At 41.2% G+C, this 17,896-nt stretch overlaps 1 long non-coding RNA gene across 2 annotated transcripts; it reads left to right on the plus strand.

Annotated features, from left to right (window-relative positions):
* Nucleotides 1-3,694: 3,694 nt before the first annotated feature.
* LOC118566977 lies at nucleotides 3,695-7,411 on the plus strand. 2 transcript variants are annotated; one of them, XR_004933413.1, is made up of 4 exons: nucleotides 3,727-3,747; nucleotides 3,830-3,939; nucleotides 4,149-4,224; nucleotides 6,607-7,411. It is a non-coding gene; the product is annotated as an uncharacterized LOC118566977 (long non-coding RNA). The 2 variants fall into 2 exon arrangements; XR_004933412.1 differs by having other exon boundaries at nucleotides 3,695-3,939.
* The last annotated feature ends 10,485 nt before the right edge of the window (nucleotides 7,412-17,896 follow it).

The following is a 17,896-nucleotide window of genomic DNA, read 5'->3' on the forward strand; positions in this document are numbered from 1 at the left end:
GTAATTGGGGGGGGGGGGGGGGGGGGCTCAAATTTTTTATTTATTTTTTTTACAAGTAACAATTAAATAACTTGAACAATTGATATAAATGAATGATGATAAATGAATTTGTTTAATTTATTTAATTTATTTTGTATTCAGAAGTTTTAAGAAAACATTACATTATTTATTTATTTCTGTATTTATTTTTAAATATGAAGGACTTGGTCCTCCATACTCCAGGGCTCAACAAGCGTTCATCTAAAGATGTTTTAGAACTGATTGGTGACCTTTAGTTTATATTTCATAAAGTTAGTTATAAGTAGAGTTATGTGGTTTTATGTTTTTTGGATACAATCCGGGTTAGCACCCGAACATCCCTTTCAGACAGCTTCCTCGTGTGTCCACAGTTAATCCTGTTGGATGTGGTTCGAAGTTTTAAGAAAACATTAAATTATTTATTTATTTCTGTATTTATTTTTAAATATGGAAGACTTGGTCCTCCATACTCCAGGGCTCAACAAGAGTTCATCTAAATATGTTTTAGAACTGATTGGTGACCTTTAGTTTATATTTCAGAAAGTTAGTTATAAGTAGAGTTATGTGGTTTTATGTTTTTTGGATACAATCCGGGTTAGCACCCGAACATCCCTTTCAGACAGCTTCCTCGTGTGTCCACAGTTAATCCTGTTGGATGTGGTTCGAAGTTTTAAGAAAACATTAAATTATTTATTTATTTCTGTATTTATTTTTAAATATGGAAGACTTGGTCCTCCATACTCCAGGGCTCAACAAGAGTTCATCTAAAGATGTTTTAGAACTGATTGGTGACCTTTAGTTTATATTTCAGAAAGTTAGTTATAAGTAGAGTTATGTGGTTTTATGTTTTTTGGATACAATCCGGGTTAGCACCCGAACATCCCTTTCAGACAGCTTCCTCGTGCGTCCACAGTTAATCATGTTGGATGTGGTTCATCCTTCTTGGTGATATGCTGACATTACCCTGGACACCGTGGCTCTTGATACATCACAAACACTTGCTGTCTTGGTCACAGATGCAAGGCAAGGCAAGGGAAATTTATTTATATAGCACAATTCAGTACAGAGACAATACAAAGTGCTTTACATGATTAAAATATAGCAAAATAAACGCAAGTAGGAATAAAATGTAGCTACAAAATAGAATAAAAGCAAGTAGAGATAGAATGTAGAAACAAAGAAGAATATTAAAAACAGTAAAACAGTTTAACTAGAACAGTCAAAGGCAATTGTAAACAAATGTGTTTTCAATCTTGATTCAAAAGAACTCAGGCTTTCCGCACTTTTACAGTTTTCTGGAAGTTTGTTCCAGATAAGCGGAGCATAGGAACTAAATGCTGCTTCTCCTTGTTTAGTTGTGGTTCTAGGTATGCAGAGTAGGCTGGAGCCAGAAGACCTTAGTGGTCTGGAGGGTTGATACACTGATAACAAGTCTGTAATGTATTTAGGTGCTAAGCCATTTAGGGATTTATAAAGTAACAGAAGTATTTTAAAGTCTATACTCTGAGATACAGGGAGCCAGTGTAAGGACTTTAGAACTGGGGTTATGTGCTCTACTTTCTTAGTCTTAGTGAGGACGCGTGCAGCAGCGTTCTGGATCCGCTGCAGCTGTATGGTCCACTTTTTAGGAAGACCTGTGAAAACACCGTTGCAGTAATCAATTCTACTAAATATAAACGCATGGATTAGTTTTTCCAGATCCTTTTGAGACATTAGTCCTTTAATCCTGGAAAAGTTCCTCAGGTGACAGAAAGCCGACCTTGTAACTGTCTGTAAATGCTTTTGGAGGTTCAGGTCTGAGTCCATCACTACACCAAGGTTTCGGGCCTGATCAGTGGTTTCTAGCTGAAGCGACTGAAGCTGTGTGCTAACTTTTGATCTCTCCTCTATTGGTCCAAATATTATTACTTCAGTTTTGTTTTTATTCTATTGAAGAAAGTTTTGACACATCCAGCAAGATGTGCACCAACATTTGTCCTCCTTTGAACTGAACCATGTCACCCATAATGTTGTGTGCATTGCAATATTTTGAGCAAAACTGTGCTCTTACCCTGCTAATTGGACCTTCACACTCTGCTCTTATTGGTTCAATGTGCAATTATTGAAGAATAGCCACCAGGCTGGTCCAATTTAGCCATGAAACCTCCCACACTAAAATGAGAGGTGTTTCAGTTTCATTGTCAAACTCCTGTATATAGTGTATTTCACTTACTGAATTGAGTTACTGAAATAATTGTGTATACTTTTATTTATTAAGATTTAATTCTAGTGTTTATGTAAGGCAGAGGTTACAAATGTAAACGTTACCACCTTTTGTTTGGACCGTTTTTGCCTTTTCTTCTTTCTATTAGAAACGGCTCTTAAAGAAGAGGTAGAAACAACGACCCCAAAATGACGCTTGTGGCCAAAAAGTGTATTACGTCAGTAGTGGTTTAGGACTACCGTAGCAAATGAATGGCAAACTTTGACTGTCGGCTGTCGCCAATTAGGTCATTAGCTGCGTCTCAGATCGAAATATACAGTTTGCAGCTCTGCAGACGCAAAGTTTTCCTGGTCAGCAGGTTTTGATGAAGACAAATCCTTTTCACTCAGAAGGTTTGATTTAAAATCCCCAAGCGATGAGAGACTACGACCAAGGAACTCGGAAGCTTTGCCTTTGACGGTCATGCCCACCACCAGGGGGGCGCATTCTTCAACTTCTTCAGAAGTTGAACGATTCTAGTTCATTAATAAAACTTTTGAAATGATCCCCCCTGTTTTTTTTTTTTTTTTTGCAAATCGCACACTGTCATGATATTTTCCCTCCTATAAATATTACTACTAAACCTGGGCCCTTTTACTCCTGGAAATCAAAGTGAACAGTATGTGTGTTTTAACTTCTCAGAGGGAGGGACAGGATTCATCTAGGGTAGGAGTAATTCCCCCGGAGTGGTGTAATTGGGTGTTTCCTGTTCAAGGAACAGGTTCATGGGCGAGAGCTGGATTGTATTATTATTGTGGTGGTCAACGGTTGTATGTCCGGATTCCATCCGGCTCAATTGAAGTGTGTGCAATGTTAAGATTTAAATTTTAATCCATATTCCTTTGGATTACCCCTAATAAGAATGTTGACAGAATTAATTACATACATTATAACGTCTTACGTTTGTCTAATCTGACTAGGGATGCCGTTCAGGGCTTGGCTGAACAATTGGCTCCTACCTCTCTTATGGCTGTTCAGAATAGGATGGCACTGGATATGCTTTTGACGGAAAAACGGGGGTGTTTGTGCTATATTTGGAGATATGTGTTGTACATGTATTCCTAATAATACAGCACCAGACGGGTTGGTGATTAAAGCTTTAGAAGGATTAAGGACATTGAGTGAAAATATATATGAACAAGAGTCTCTTCTCTTGCTGCCAAATCATCGAACCGGATGAGTGAGACGGGCCGTGGTAAAATGGAGTAGGAACGGGCCCCGAGTTTTAGCACCGCCCTCAATACAAATGCTGTGGGCAACTTTCGAAAAATCAGACCTTAAAATCCAACACACCTATGTTCAAATTGTCGCCTCTCCTAAATGATGAACGGTTGCAGAGATATTTAATTTTGTTTAGGGTAAAGTCTCTTCACTGTTTAAACAGGGAACAGAAGTGTGAGAAAGAGGGACAGACTGTTGTGCTGCAGCCATCGGCGTAGGAAGCGGGGGGGACGGGGGGAACATGTCCCCCCCAATATTGAAGCCAGGTGGATATGTCCCCCCCAAAAAACTGTACCGCAAAATATTGGATTTTGAATTTTTTTTAACTAGCGTGCTTTTATTTTGAAGGCGCAGCATCGCGTTACGTCACTGTACTCCCCCTCCCCTCTCTGAACTGCTGAGTGAGCACTCAGAAGGGAGGGAAACAGCGACACAGAAGTCAGAAACTTGTGAATGAGGTAATGGTCTGTCGGGAATGCTGCTATGAATATTGCTTATTTATAACGTCTTGTTGTCAGTTCACTTTCATATATAGAAACTGAATCTTTTTGGTTTAGTCTTCTTAGTCTTGGGATGATCTCTCATCCAATATTTAACTGCTAACTTCCTCTAGACGTTTGCTAAGCTAGCCTAAATGTCTTTTTTTTTTTTTTTTATCTCATTTCAGTACAATGCCACCACCAACTAAAAGGCTGAAACAGCAGCAGGACTTACTCAGCTTTTTTAAAAAGAGTAACGTCAGTGTGAGTAACAGTCACACAACACAAGGGCAACACCTGTGTTGCCCTTGTGTTGAAATGCGGTACCGCGCACGTGACGTCACCGTCTCAAGAGCAACGCCCCTTTTGCCGCTTAGGTAGGGCATACAGGAGAGAACGCATACAGGAGAGAACGCACGGATAACAGATATGACCGACTTTACAGCCGTTAAACTTTCCCAAGACGATGTCCCAGGCACACGGATTACTGGTCGCACTGTCGAAGAACACACCAACCTTCAGCTCAAACGATAGCTTGAGGTTCGAGGGCTTAAAAAGACTGGAAAACTGGCCAAGTTGATGAACGGTAAGCTTTGTTTTTTTTTTTCCTGCGCGGCGATCATGGCTGCGTCGGCCGTTTTTTTGTTGTTGTTGTTGTTTGCAATCACCGTCCAGGAATGGGTATATGTTTAATGTTTGTCTCATTTGAAATGTTTTTGAGTAAGCCTGGTAGCAGGCTATCATGTTAGCGCCTGCTACCATGATAGCCTATATGCTGTCATGGTAGCAGGCGCTACTTTATTAACATGTCGGCCACCAAAATACTCTTACCTTGACTTGATGTCGCTGGAATTGGGTCAGGATGTTCTTCGGTTGGGCCCTTTCCTCCGACAAAATGCTTGCTACATATGTACTTGAATTTGGTAACTTTTTCCGGGTTGAACTGTTGTGTAGGCCGACCGCACCGGTGTTCCAAGCGTACACATTTCTCCTTGGCAGTCTTGAAGAAAACATCCTTCATATGCGGCCGATCAGCGTACCTCGAGTCGCTGTTGCCCGTTCCATAGCAACAATGTTTAAAAACCATGGTCTTAGATTTGGAAAAAGCAGTCGTTTACCGAGTAAAACCTAGGCTAACGCACGTCTCTTACAGCGAAACAACGGCGGCTTTCCGGAGTTTGTCCCACTGCGTACCACGTGATGTGACGTCATCGTGACGTTGTGTTTCTAAAAATAGCTCGCGCGCGGTACCGCATTAGCCCGGTCTGGGCGTGCGTTTTACGAGGATTTTTTATTTTTTGCGTGGTTTTGCTTAGCCGAAATGGACAGATATTATACCTGCCGCGCTCCTGATCGTTAGTTAAAACCACAGGGAGAGTTAATTTTAATTCTTAGCAGCGGCTAACCAACTAATTAACTTCTGCACCTTTATTTCCTCAAATAAACTGCTGGCTCCTCTTTTTAGACTATAAATAGATTAACACAACATTGACAACTCTGTAGTTTTCTCTGTTCTGTACTGCAAATTGGAATTAAAGGCGCCATTTCTACCAAAGGTCTGGACAGACTGGCGACCTGTCTAGGGTGTACCCCGCACCATAGACATAATATAAGAGTAGACGCGTCGTTGGGCGGGTTCTGCCTATGCTGCGCTGCGTCAGAGCGTCCGCCATCTTAAATGTGGCAAATCTGCAGTTACTCAGTCACTTAAACAGTATCAGAGGGACTTTAATCTCTGAATATACTTTGTATTCGTAGTATTTTTTTTTTGGTAATATTACAAGTTTATTTTCGTATCCCTTTAGCTTCATTCTCCTGAATTTATTCTCCTAAAGAATAAAAATATTTAAAATAATCTAACCTGGCCCTATTACTCCAGGAGTAAAATAATTCTGCAAACTGTTTGTATTCTGGAAATGTTCCCCCTTAATTCTCATGATATGATGTTTTTATCATAACATTATCACTTTTGTGTTTGTTTGTTTATTTTTACTTTATTGACCTAGGACTTTTTTCTCTCATTTTATTAATTTTACCTCTTTAATACTCACCCAAAAAGTCTGTTCCTAAAGGTTCACAAGTGACACGGTTTTATGAAATAATGAAGACAACAATGTTTAGATTTAACAAATCGATCCTCATAACATATACACACACAAATATAAATATATATATATATATATATATATATATGTATATGTGTGTGTGTGTGTGTGTGTGTGTGTGTGTGTGTGTATTTATTGCAGCACAGGAATGAGGCATCTTCTCTGATCCACATTCACAATAACAGAACTGAACTTTTTTCTGCCACATACAATATGGCGGTGACGTTGACGTGCGAACCTGCGCCCTATGACGCGTCTACGTATATGATGTCTGTGCCCCGCACCAGCACCTCCCGACCCCACTAAGGGACAAGGGTGTACAGAAAATGGAAGGATAGATGGATTTCTACCAAAGGTTTAGAATGCGTTTTTGAACCAGATGCTTCAAAGCGGATTTAATCGATTGATTTTATTTGCCTCTGCGATTAACTCTACGCGTAAAGTCTGTAATGTGACAAATAAAATGTTTTGTTTGATTTAAAATTGGCCATATTAGGCTCAAGAGCTGTACCTCATTTCTGAAACCATCTCATATGTTTAGGAGCAACAATGCAGGGACAGCACAAAGGAGACAGGAAAAGGAGAGGATAGTGCAACCGGGCTAGAGGCAGGAAGTCAGAGTGAGGGAGAGACAGGAGTGGAGCAACAGGTAAGACAGAGTAACTCATACCAGTAGATACTTCATGAGAGTCCACAAAAAAAGTTGAAAATTTTAATCTTTTGCTTGTAGTAAGTGTAGTTCAGGGGCATTGAGTGACATTGTAACTTTTCCTTCTAGGGAGTTCAGACTAGGGACACACAGCTGAGAGACTCTGAAGTCAGTGGACAGAGAACAGAGCCAAATCAGCCACATCCAAAATTCATAGACCCTCAAGCTCTAGCCAACAGAACTTTACATTTCCAAGGAAAGTGGTACAAGGAATTTCCCTGGCTACATTATGATGCAGTGAAAAAGGGCATTTTGTGTTTTTATTGCATGGCAATTTACCAGGACAAACTCACACCATTTGGTGCAAAATCCGAACCCGCCTTTATCACTTCTGGATTTAAAAATTGGAAAAAAGCATTAGAAAAATTTAAAGCACATGAAAATAGTCACACACATCATCATGCTGTTTCTGTGACTGCACAAGAAAGTCATCCTATAAATGCCCAATTATCCAGTGCTTTGGCAACTCAGCAAGGTGACAATAGGCACTGTCTGGAGAAAATTGTGAGCTCCATAAAATATTTGGCACGGCAGGGACAAGCTTTGAGAGGGCATGACGATGATGACAGCAATTTGTATCAACTGTTGAAAAATCTGGCAGAAGATGATGCCCTTTTGGCTAAGTGGTTGCTGAGGTCTCAGGACATTTCTGGGAAAGAACAAGAAAGCATTTGTCTGCGATACATTGACAGTGACATGAAGCCCCATGAAGAGTTTATTGGCTTGTACTCAGTTTCTGAAACAACAGGAAAAAGCCTTGCTGCTGTTGTTAAAGATGTGCTGCTCAGATTAAACTTACCAATGCATGGTTTACGAGGTCAAACTTATGATGGAGCAGCCAATATGTCTGGGAAGCATGCAAGTGTACAGGCACTGATAAAGCAAGAGCAGCCACTAGCACTTTTTGTTCATTGTGGAGCACACTGCACTAATTTAATTGCACAGAAAGCTTGCTTAGCCTCAGTTCTGATCAGAGACGCATTGGATTGGGTAAACCAGCTTGGAGTTCTTTTCTCTCAGTCAGGGAAGTTTAAGGCAATCCATGCAGCAACAGCACATACAGAGAATCCATCGTGCACTGCAATAAAACCCCTCTGCCCCACAAGATGGGCAGTACGGAGCAAAGCAATCAGAGATGTTTTGTCACAGTATGGGTCAGTGCTGGCTAGCTTGCAGGAGATGGCTTCTGGTGCCTCAAACACAGCATCCACTGCTAATGGACTGCTGGGGCAGTTTAGGAAAGGTAAAACAGTTTTGGGTCTCATCCTTGCCTCACCTGTGATTGATAAGCTTGAATGCCTGAGCATCTCTTTCCAGAAGAGAACTCAAACCATTGCTGGAATGAGGACTGCTGTGAAAGTTGTTCAGACTTCACTTAAGGCTAAAAGAAATCAAGAAAGTTTCAACACTCTTTTTGAAAAGGCGATGGCTGAGGTTCAGTCTTTGGGTGTTAAACCCATCACAGTTACACAGAGAAGGCCACCCCCAAAACGCTTCACTGAAGGAGCTAAGACACATCAACCTGAATGTGCCAAGGACCACTACAGAGGTGAATTCTTTAAAGTATTGGATGTTGTAGATGCACAGCTCACTGGGCTATTTAACCAGGATGACTTGCTGACTTTGCAAAAGTTGGAAGAGACACTTCTCAGTGGAACGATTGATGCTGCAGTCATTGGGAAATACCCAGAGTTGAATAGAGAGTTACTTTCAGTGCAACTTTCTATGTTTAGACTGAACTACTCATTTAGCAACAGCGCAGAAGCTGCAGGGATCATTGGTGGACTGCCTGGAGAGGTCCGTAGACTTTTTGGGCAAGTGGAAACTCTGGTCAGGTTGCTTTTGGTAGTCCCCGTTTCATCCTCTGAGGCAGAGAGAAGTTTCAGTGCGCTTCGTAGACTCAAAACGTGGCTCCGGTCTACAATGACTCAAAACAGGCTTAATCATGTTGCTGTCTGTCATGTACATAAAGATAAACTTGATTTACTGGACAAGAAGTCAATTTGCAAGCAATTTGCAGCTGCAAATGAAAGGCGGAAAAAACATTTTGGCTCTTTTGCCTAAGCCAGTGTTTGCCATCCTTTTATGTGTCCGGCACATTTTTGGCGAATTATAAATGCATGGCTGTAAAGTGCAATTGTTCAGAAGCACAGAGGTGTTGATCTCTATCTAGGGTTATGTGGCCTATAAACAAAAGAAACAAAATAAAATCAACAATGCTTCGTAAACTGAATATCTCTGTGCTAACTGCTTTTCCAACAGTTAAAGCACACTGTAATCAGTGAGTTAAAAAGCTTGTCTATTAAATGTGTATTTATTGTTGGTAAATATTTCTTCATTTTTGATTTGGTTTAATTAGTCATACAGTTCGACAAACTGAATAAGCATATTTTGATTGATTTTCTTTTCTTCTTTTACTTAATGTTAAAAATGTGAATAATTTGTTCACTACATTGTCTGTGAGGGCTCTTTCATCTCAGAATTTTGTTTAATGAAAGAGATGGTTCTATGGTCAGTCAACCTATATAAATTCATTTTTGACCATTATTGCAAGTTTGACAAAATAAAACATATCAAACTTTGCACTTGTGTGGCCTACTGAATTGTTTTTAATCCAACTGAAATATTTGATTTTCTAGTGCGTATGCGGACACTAAATATGCCAAGGGCTGAAGCCCTTGAAAGACATCTCCCTTTGCTTAATAAAAGACTCCAGTCATTTTGTTTGGTGATATGCTCACATCTTATGAACAAATGCATTATGTAAATTTTAAATGCATTATTTTTGCAAGACACATTTATAAAGGAATAAAGTAAAAGATTAAATAGCCTTTTTTTTAAGTAGCGTACTTAAGATATATTTCTGTTGAATATTTACGAATCTCAGATTTCCGACATGTGTCCCCCCCAATTGTAAACTTATTCCTACGCCCTTGGCTGCAGCTGCTTGTCAGTAAGTTTCCACAGCAACGGTGCACCTGTCTAATTTTGAATGAGTGTTGATGCTGAATCCTGTTCTGAACAGTGAAAGTTGGTTGGACAGTGTGGGAGTGACTCAGGGGTGTATTTCCATAGCACGCTGTTTGCATACGTTTGGCATAAAAATCGCACATGCATGATCTGATTTGCTTCAAACTGGATATGAATGATCTTTTTCAACCTACCAAAAGCTCCAATGGATATTATTATTATTCGGATCAATGTCACCCCCCTAGAACAAGTGTCCTTGTAAGTACAAGGCTGTATCTCACTGATCCATCATTGGATATTCCTCAAAATTTGTGTGCTTGACCGTGGATGACTATTTGAGGTTGATTTTGTCAGCTGATGACATCACTTTAGCCACGCCCACTGAGCAACAAGTGAATGTCTTCATTGCTCATTCCTCCTCATTGACAGTGTTTATCTGGTCCAAACATTAACTAACATCACATAAAATTTAAGAAGACATTTTCAAAGCACAACACAAAGTCTTTATTAATCCTTCACCACAAAAAAGGAAGTGGCCACAGCTTCCATCAGAAACATCAGATTTCAACAAGATTGTAAACAGTTATATCTAAACAACTGATCTCCATTTATTCACTGAATTGCTGATTTGCCCAAAAAACTGAACTGACTGGCCGCCATCTTGCTACTCCCTACTCTCACAGAATCCCATAGGATTTGGTTGCAACAACAAGCAGTTTTCTGGCTTTGTGAAAACATTTCACAGGTAATTCTACAGTCAGTGAATGTACCAACACTATCAACTACTAGGAAATTATGTGCTGAAATATTTGACATGGTATTCATATTAAATATGTATACATATATGTAAATATATGTTTTGTATATTTTTATTTATATATTTATACATTTTATATAAATAACATGCAAAATATTTCAGCACATGACTTTCTCAGTACTTGATAGTTTTAATACATAGCATAAAAGTACATGGCATTTGACATTTTAAAAGTTTTAAGCCCCCCCCCTGAATATGAGAAAATCCTCATTATTTGATGCTGTAGCGCACATATTCCCTAGTTACTGGGGGAAAATAGGTAGTACCAATATGGCGGCTGGTGGCTTCAAAATGACCCGTTCTAACAGCGGGCTATTAGAATTTCCAGTGTATAATAGAGATCAGTGATCTAAACCTGGTAGAGGGCAATGAGAAGGCTTGCTCATAGTTATCTCTGGTGGTGGCCTGTGGAATGACAGGGAAGTCTTGAGGAAGCACGTAAGTAGTGAAGCTGTATTCCTGTGGTCCACCACAGGCTGGAGCGGCTCTGCGCTGCGAGGGCCGCATATTGCCGCTTGTGGCTTTAATTCAGTTTGAAATTGTCAAGCTATACAATACAGTTACATTTGAAAATGCAGAGGTCTCCAAAGCCATCCATTGCAGGGGCGTAGGAAGGTTTTAAAATGTGGGGGGGCAAATAAGATAGATAAGGTATTGTAGTGAAATGCACCATTAAGACAAAGAAGACCTAGGAAAGGTGAAATGCACCCCTATTTAACATGTTTAATGAGCATGCTGCTTAAAGAAGCATCCAGTACATCTACATCTATGTCAGCACTGTAGGCTTAAGAGTTATTTTTTCGAGGCGCATCATTTTCTTCTCAACATTTAGGAAGTATTTACCAAACAAAGAACTACCCCAAGAGGCATAGGCAACCACAGGTCATTAAACTTAAGGTTGTGCATAAAATGTAATTGAGTTACTCAATTTTGGATGATAAAACAACACATATTGACAGATTAAATTTGGTATTATCTCAAAGACAAAGAACAATGTTTAAATATACAATTATTACATACTGTTCAATAAATGATAAGCTTTTTTAATTAAGAGTAATTTTCATTTGAAGGTCCTTTTATGGGGGCCGCCATCTTGGTGAAGAACAGTACTGCCCCTCCCAGTTTGTGACGTCACTGTGCGGTATCGGCTGTAGAGCAAGTCCCAATGCCCTATCTGTCCCCTTGTAAATAAATATCCGTTTTCATGCCAAAATATTTTTTTAACCTCTTAAACAAAGATAGACGTGGTATTAAGCATTTAAATTTAAATTAATACTAATTTTACATTTTAGAGACATAACAAGACAACAAATAAGCATTAAAGTACGGTTTATGGTTTGGGTTCTGCAATGTTATGAGATGAGTATAAAACTCATCTTTAGAACCAATCTCTGCTCAAAATGGTGATCTGCACCGACTAATCTTCTTTCAGCAGTTATCATCAGTTATTGCAACCGTAAACTGCAGAAAATACGGCCAGATCGGCTCTTTCTGAGTTTTCTCTCTGCTCCTGTCACGATGAGCTGCAGTGCGTTAAGAGGCAGAGGGATATTTCGGCATCACTTAGTTTAGACCCCAAACAATCAACTTCACTTTCAGAAACAAGCCCAAAAAAAATGCAACCAGCAACTCACAAAATTTACAAGCGACTTTAGAAAAAAATAAGACCAAAGTCGTATAAAATAAGTGGGCTTCACAACAGTGAGCACTCTTTCCAAGTTCGTTGTATCCCTCCGCCGCTCTGATCGGGTAAACAAATGTTACGGCAAATTCTACATCATAAAAAAAAAGAAAAACCTACCAAAAATCCTCACTCTCATGTCATCTTGAAGACATTGTTCTTCCAAATGTTGGCTACAGACAACGTGTTTTCAGAAGCACAATGGCAAAGCCTTCCTCCTTACGGACAGTCCCTGACCGGACTGTCTGGGCTCGAGTCACCCTGGAAGCAGGATCTCAAGGCAAGGTTGGGGCAATGGACAAACGAGATGACCGCGGTCCTGAGCCAGAAGCTTCCCAAGTATTCACAGGCCGACTGTCACGCCTGTGGAGCCCCGCGAGCTGCTGCCTGGTGCGAGAAGCCTGGGCAGTGCGTTCTGGAGCCTGGACCGCAGCCGAGAAGAAAAGTTTCCCTGGAACCACCGGCAAGTCGCGCAGTGTCCGTCTGCAGGGTTCAGTGAGTGGCGACTGAGCCAGCCACACCTGACGCCGAGCATGGACCAGGGTGGACAACGTACGACCCAGCTCCCTTGACATCAAGGCAAAAGCCTGGAGAGACGCATCCAGCATGCCTTGAGTCGACTGGTCAAGCGATCGTGCCTCCAGGGAAGATGCAAGACCTAGCAATAAATGGGAGAGGGAGTTCCCAATATGCCCCATCCTAGCACCCGAATCGTAGTCTCAGCAGAGCAGATCGTCGGTGATGCGACACTGTGGCCGTGGACAGCGGGCGCTAGCTCGTAGGGCCTCCTGTACGAGCTAGCACCCGCTGTCCACGGAGGAACAATGAGGGAGGCAATGGCAGGTTCCACCGCTGGCATCTGCCCTAATCCAAACTTTGGGGCCTCCTGCATCGCGGCAAGGGCTCTTCCATCTGATGTCGGGTGAGAAAGAGCCCGAGTGTCAGACCAGCAGGTGTGGAGTTCCCTGATGTACTCCTCTGAAGGCGGTACAGCGAAGGAGGCCGTCCCAGTCTCACGGCACCTGAAAAAGGCGCTAGAGGTGGGAGTCGGACCTGTGGAGAATCCACCCACAACTGTGCCAGGGCAGCTCTAATAGCAGTTGCCACTGACTCCCCCATGCCCCCCAGAGAGATGTTGGATTCAACATCCGACACCTGTGGGCTATGTACCCGGGGTTCCCCCCGAAAAAGGGTGTCAGAAGCCGCCACCGAGAGGGCGTCCTCATTGAGGACTGAAGCTTCATTGGTAGCTGGAGACAAGACCAACCCCTGAACAGGGGGAGGTCGCAAAGACTGGAGCAGACTGGGCTAACTTCGAGGAAAATTGATCTACCTTAGAAGACAGCCCACCTCCCGAATGGCGGGACTTCTTCCCAGCTGTTAGCGGAGCGTCTGTGGCAGGGCGTTTAGAGCATAACCCCTGGCCAGGGGGTAGCTGTTCCTGTTGATGAGAGCCCATCCAGCGAACAGGCTTTTCAACTGAGGACAGCCGGGTCAGCCGCGCTGCATGGGGCAGAACGCTGCAATTGGAGCAGGCAGCCTCGGTAAGCACCTCCTTGAGGTGGTCAACACCCAGACAAGGGGGGCACAGGTCATGACCATCCTCAGGATGCAAAGGGGCTAAGCAAGTGGAACAACAGAGATGTTCCATCTCTCAGTGATGGAGCCCGTACTCAGGAGCAACGTCACCCACCTGACAGGGCAGAAATCGCCACCAGTGAGATAAATGTAAACGGAAACCAGGTGTTTCAATTATGTTGAACTAAAAAAAAAACCCAGCACGGGCAGAAAACACCACTGCGGAGGTAATGTAAACAGCCACCAGCTTGTTTCAATTAGGTTTAACAAAAGGACTCAGCACGGCCAGAAGACGCCACTGGCGAGGTAATTGTAAACAGTAACCAACTTGTTTCAATCAGGTTTAACCAAAGAACTCAGCACGGGCAGAAAACGCCATTGGCGAGGTAAATATGAACAGTAACCAACTTGTTTTAATCAAGTTAAACCAAAGAACTCAGCACGGGCAGAAAACACCACTGGCGAGGTAAATATCCGCTCATTTCAAGTATGTGTAACCAAACAACTCAGAGCGGGCAGAAAACTCCACCGATAAGTAAACAAAACGAGCAGTCACCACCAGCTGCTAACTTAAGCAACACCAGCGGGGCAAGATGCTACCCACGGGGTTCCGAAAATGAAAGAAAACAGACTCATCGAACACCAGATGACTTCCGTAGGCACAAGAATTGTCGCTCGCGCAGCCCCTGGAGGGCGAGCACGCCCGCAGCTTCGACCACAAAAGATCACGGGGCTACTGACAGCAAGCTGACGGAGAAAGCGGTAATACAACAAAACTCACGTGTCTGTAGAAAGAACAGCTCACAACAAACCTGCATGTGAGAAGATGAGAAGGGACTGAACTACCGATGTCACGTGCCTATATAGACTTCCGCTGATCACCGGTAGGTCACAGGTGACTTTGTTGATACTAATTCTCGACCTGCGCAAGCGCAAGAGTGATCATTCAGTGCTTGAAGCACCGCCTCTGGCGGTCAGTAGGGATGAAATAGAACTAATGTTTTTTCCACTTTTACCTGATGTATTGTTACATCCAACTGCCATGCACGTGAGCATTGTTGCTTCAACAATAGCTCTCGCGAATTTCAATGGTGAAGTCCTCTGGAAATCCGAAATAATTGTTGATCACAGCTGTGTCCAACAGCTCCTACAGCTGCTAATGCGCGGCTAACTGCCGTCGGCTCTCCACTTACCCACGCCACAGGATGTGATGTCAGGCGACCATTACTGCCCAAATATGGGTGCTAATGGCCGCCCCCATACACAGTGATCCAGACGACAATTTATTTTTTTCTTATTGATTAACGCTAAATTCATTAAATAACCACAAACGTATTAGTTTTAGGTATAGCTAATGATTCCCTGATTTTTCCTTGTTGACCGGACTTCCCCTTTAAAGTTACTAATGTTGATTTCAGAGTAAAATGGTTTTGACATAACAAGTGTGCAATTATTGATAATAAAAATAATATAACTTACTACGCTGGAAATCGGTGGGTTCTTGTAAAAATTCATGTTATCCTAGGTCTTGGTTTAAATCTTGTCTTCTTTGTCTTAATGGTTTTAAAGGAAGTGACTATAGCGCATGAGTCAAGAGGTCATTAACTGGACAGACTCATAAAAGTTGGATACCGAGAAGATGCCCACACATGTTACTTATTAACTAGGTCCCAGTAAACAGTACATAGTCATACAAGATGTAAACAATTTACACATACTAAGAGTACTGAAGCTTAACCCATATCAAACAAAAATAATAACAATGAATTTGAACATTAAAAAGATAATGATACAACCAGTAGACTTCAAGTAATTAAAAATTGAATTAGGAGAAAACAAATTAGTTAATAATAAGAATTGAATTCAATGACAGTAACACTATCAATTAATTAGGTAGCCAAATACTTCTTGTTGATATTGATAGCTTTCTTATTGTTGTATTTATCAAAATAATGGAAAAAGTAAAAATAAAATTTTATCTCAAAAGTGGGGTGGGGTGGGGGGGGGGGGAGGGGGCAAAACATACCTTCTGCCCCCCCCCCCCCCCCGTCCAAAAAGTGAGGGGGCACTTGCCCCCCTTGCCCCCCCTATTCCTACGCCACTGCATTGTCAGGTGACTACTCAAGCAATGTACCACTTCCTTTATACAGTAACATTCTTTTAATATTCTGTCATATTGCTTAATAAGACAGTCATTCTACAACATAAGAAGAAATATGAAAATAAATTTGGATTGTTTACTGATGAAACTATCAAATCATTTCAGCGACTGTCATTTTTGATGCTTTTAAGCAGTGTGCGATTTACAAAAAAACAGGGGGGGGGTCATTTCAAAAGTTTTATTAATAAATACAAAGTTTGATTAATAATGGTTAGCTAGCACGGTGCTCTTTCAGGTAGCTAGCTAGATCCACTAGGTTAGACTATTGTTTTTAAACTTGCGGCATCTACTGTCGGGACTCGGGAGTGGGTATTAGTTTACTTTAACCGCTTTGAGGAGAAAACGTAATAATACTCTTTAAAAACAGACAACAAAAAATTGAATTAACAAATGTGAAGGACACAAGACATGTATTTATATTAGGGCTGTCAAACAATTAAAACGATTGACTTTGAATCGATTAATCACATAATGTCGATAGTTAACTCGAGATTAATTGCAAATTAATCGCACGTTTTATCCTTTTATTTCTGCAAGTGTAATAGCCTGTTTGGGCATTTTAATATGGAATTTTGCAATAAATGACACTAATAAAATACAAAAAATATTTTTATGTTGTTATTTTTCGAGCACTTTTGAGAATTGGAATGAAAACATCCTAGTGCCAAATGTTAAACTCTGGACTTTAATGGCTAAATGACTAATCATGATGCCCTGATGTTTACACAATGTGTAAATAAATTTGTAAGTAAATACCTATTTTCACGCCGATATATTTTTTTGCCTCTTAAACAAAGATGGACATGGTATTAGGCATATATAGATATAAATTAATAAAAATTTTACATTTCAGTAAAGTCATAAGTTTTATTGTTCGTTTTTTCACTCTCTCTGAGCTTTCACACCAACAACAATATTTTTGCTTGCTGTTTATATCCATATTCATACAGTTTAAGCCTGGAAAAAGGTTTTAAATTTCCAGGTAATTCCAGTCTTACACTTTGCTTGCAACTGCAGGAGCTTAATACCTTCAAAGAGACTGTTTAGCAACTGTTTAGTAACTCCAGGTCCTTCGTTTGGCAACGTAATTCAGTCTTAGTTTGTCAAATACAGAGAAAACAAATTAATAAGCATTAAAGTACGGTTTATGGGTTGGGTTTCTGCAATGTTATCAGCGTGTTAAAAGCTCATCTTCAGAACCAATGTCTGCTCAAAATGGTGATCTGCACCAAGTAATCTACTTTCAGCAGTTATCACCGGTTATTGCACCGTAAACTGCAGAAAATACGGGCAGAGTTGCTCTGTCTGCCTTTACTACCGTCGGCTCCTATGGCGGAGGGATATTTCAGCTGGATACACTCAAAGTGTATAGTGAGAGCAGGTCTCTTAATAACCGCTGTTTCATCACTTATTTTAAAGCCCAAATAAGCTATTTCCCTTTCAGAAACGTGCCCAAAAAAACCCTGCAACCCGTGACTCATGAAATTTACAAGTGCCTTTAGAATAAAACAAGTCCAAAGTCGCATGAAATAAACAGTCTGTGCAACAGTGAGCGTGGGTCTGTTTTGCTACAGTCTCTAGCACTCTTGAAACTACAGAAAGCGCAGAGGATAAAAGAAACACAGTCCGGAGAGCACAGCAGGGAAAAAACATTAGGGAACGGTGTGTGTGTTTTGACGGGCAATTAACGGCGACAAAAAAAAATTTGCCGTTGTGGTCTAACAAAGTTAACGCGTTAAAACTGACAGCCCTAATTTATATACATTTTTAAAAATCCATAATATTACTTATTCAGACCGGGGGGGGAGGTATCCCCCCCAAGGATAAAACATAAATGACCAGAGAGGGGGACGTCACAAACAGAGGGGGGGTAAATCCCCGCAATCCCCCCCAGCAAATCGCACCCAGCTTTTAG

The sequence above is a fragment of the Fundulus heteroclitus genome, chromosome 19 (assembly GCF_011125445.2).
Source record: "Fundulus heteroclitus isolate FHET01 chromosome 19, MU-UCD_Fhet_4.1, whole genome shotgun sequence".
Taxonomy (NCBI): domain Eukaryota; kingdom Metazoa; phylum Chordata; class Actinopteri; order Cyprinodontiformes; family Fundulidae; genus Fundulus; species Fundulus heteroclitus.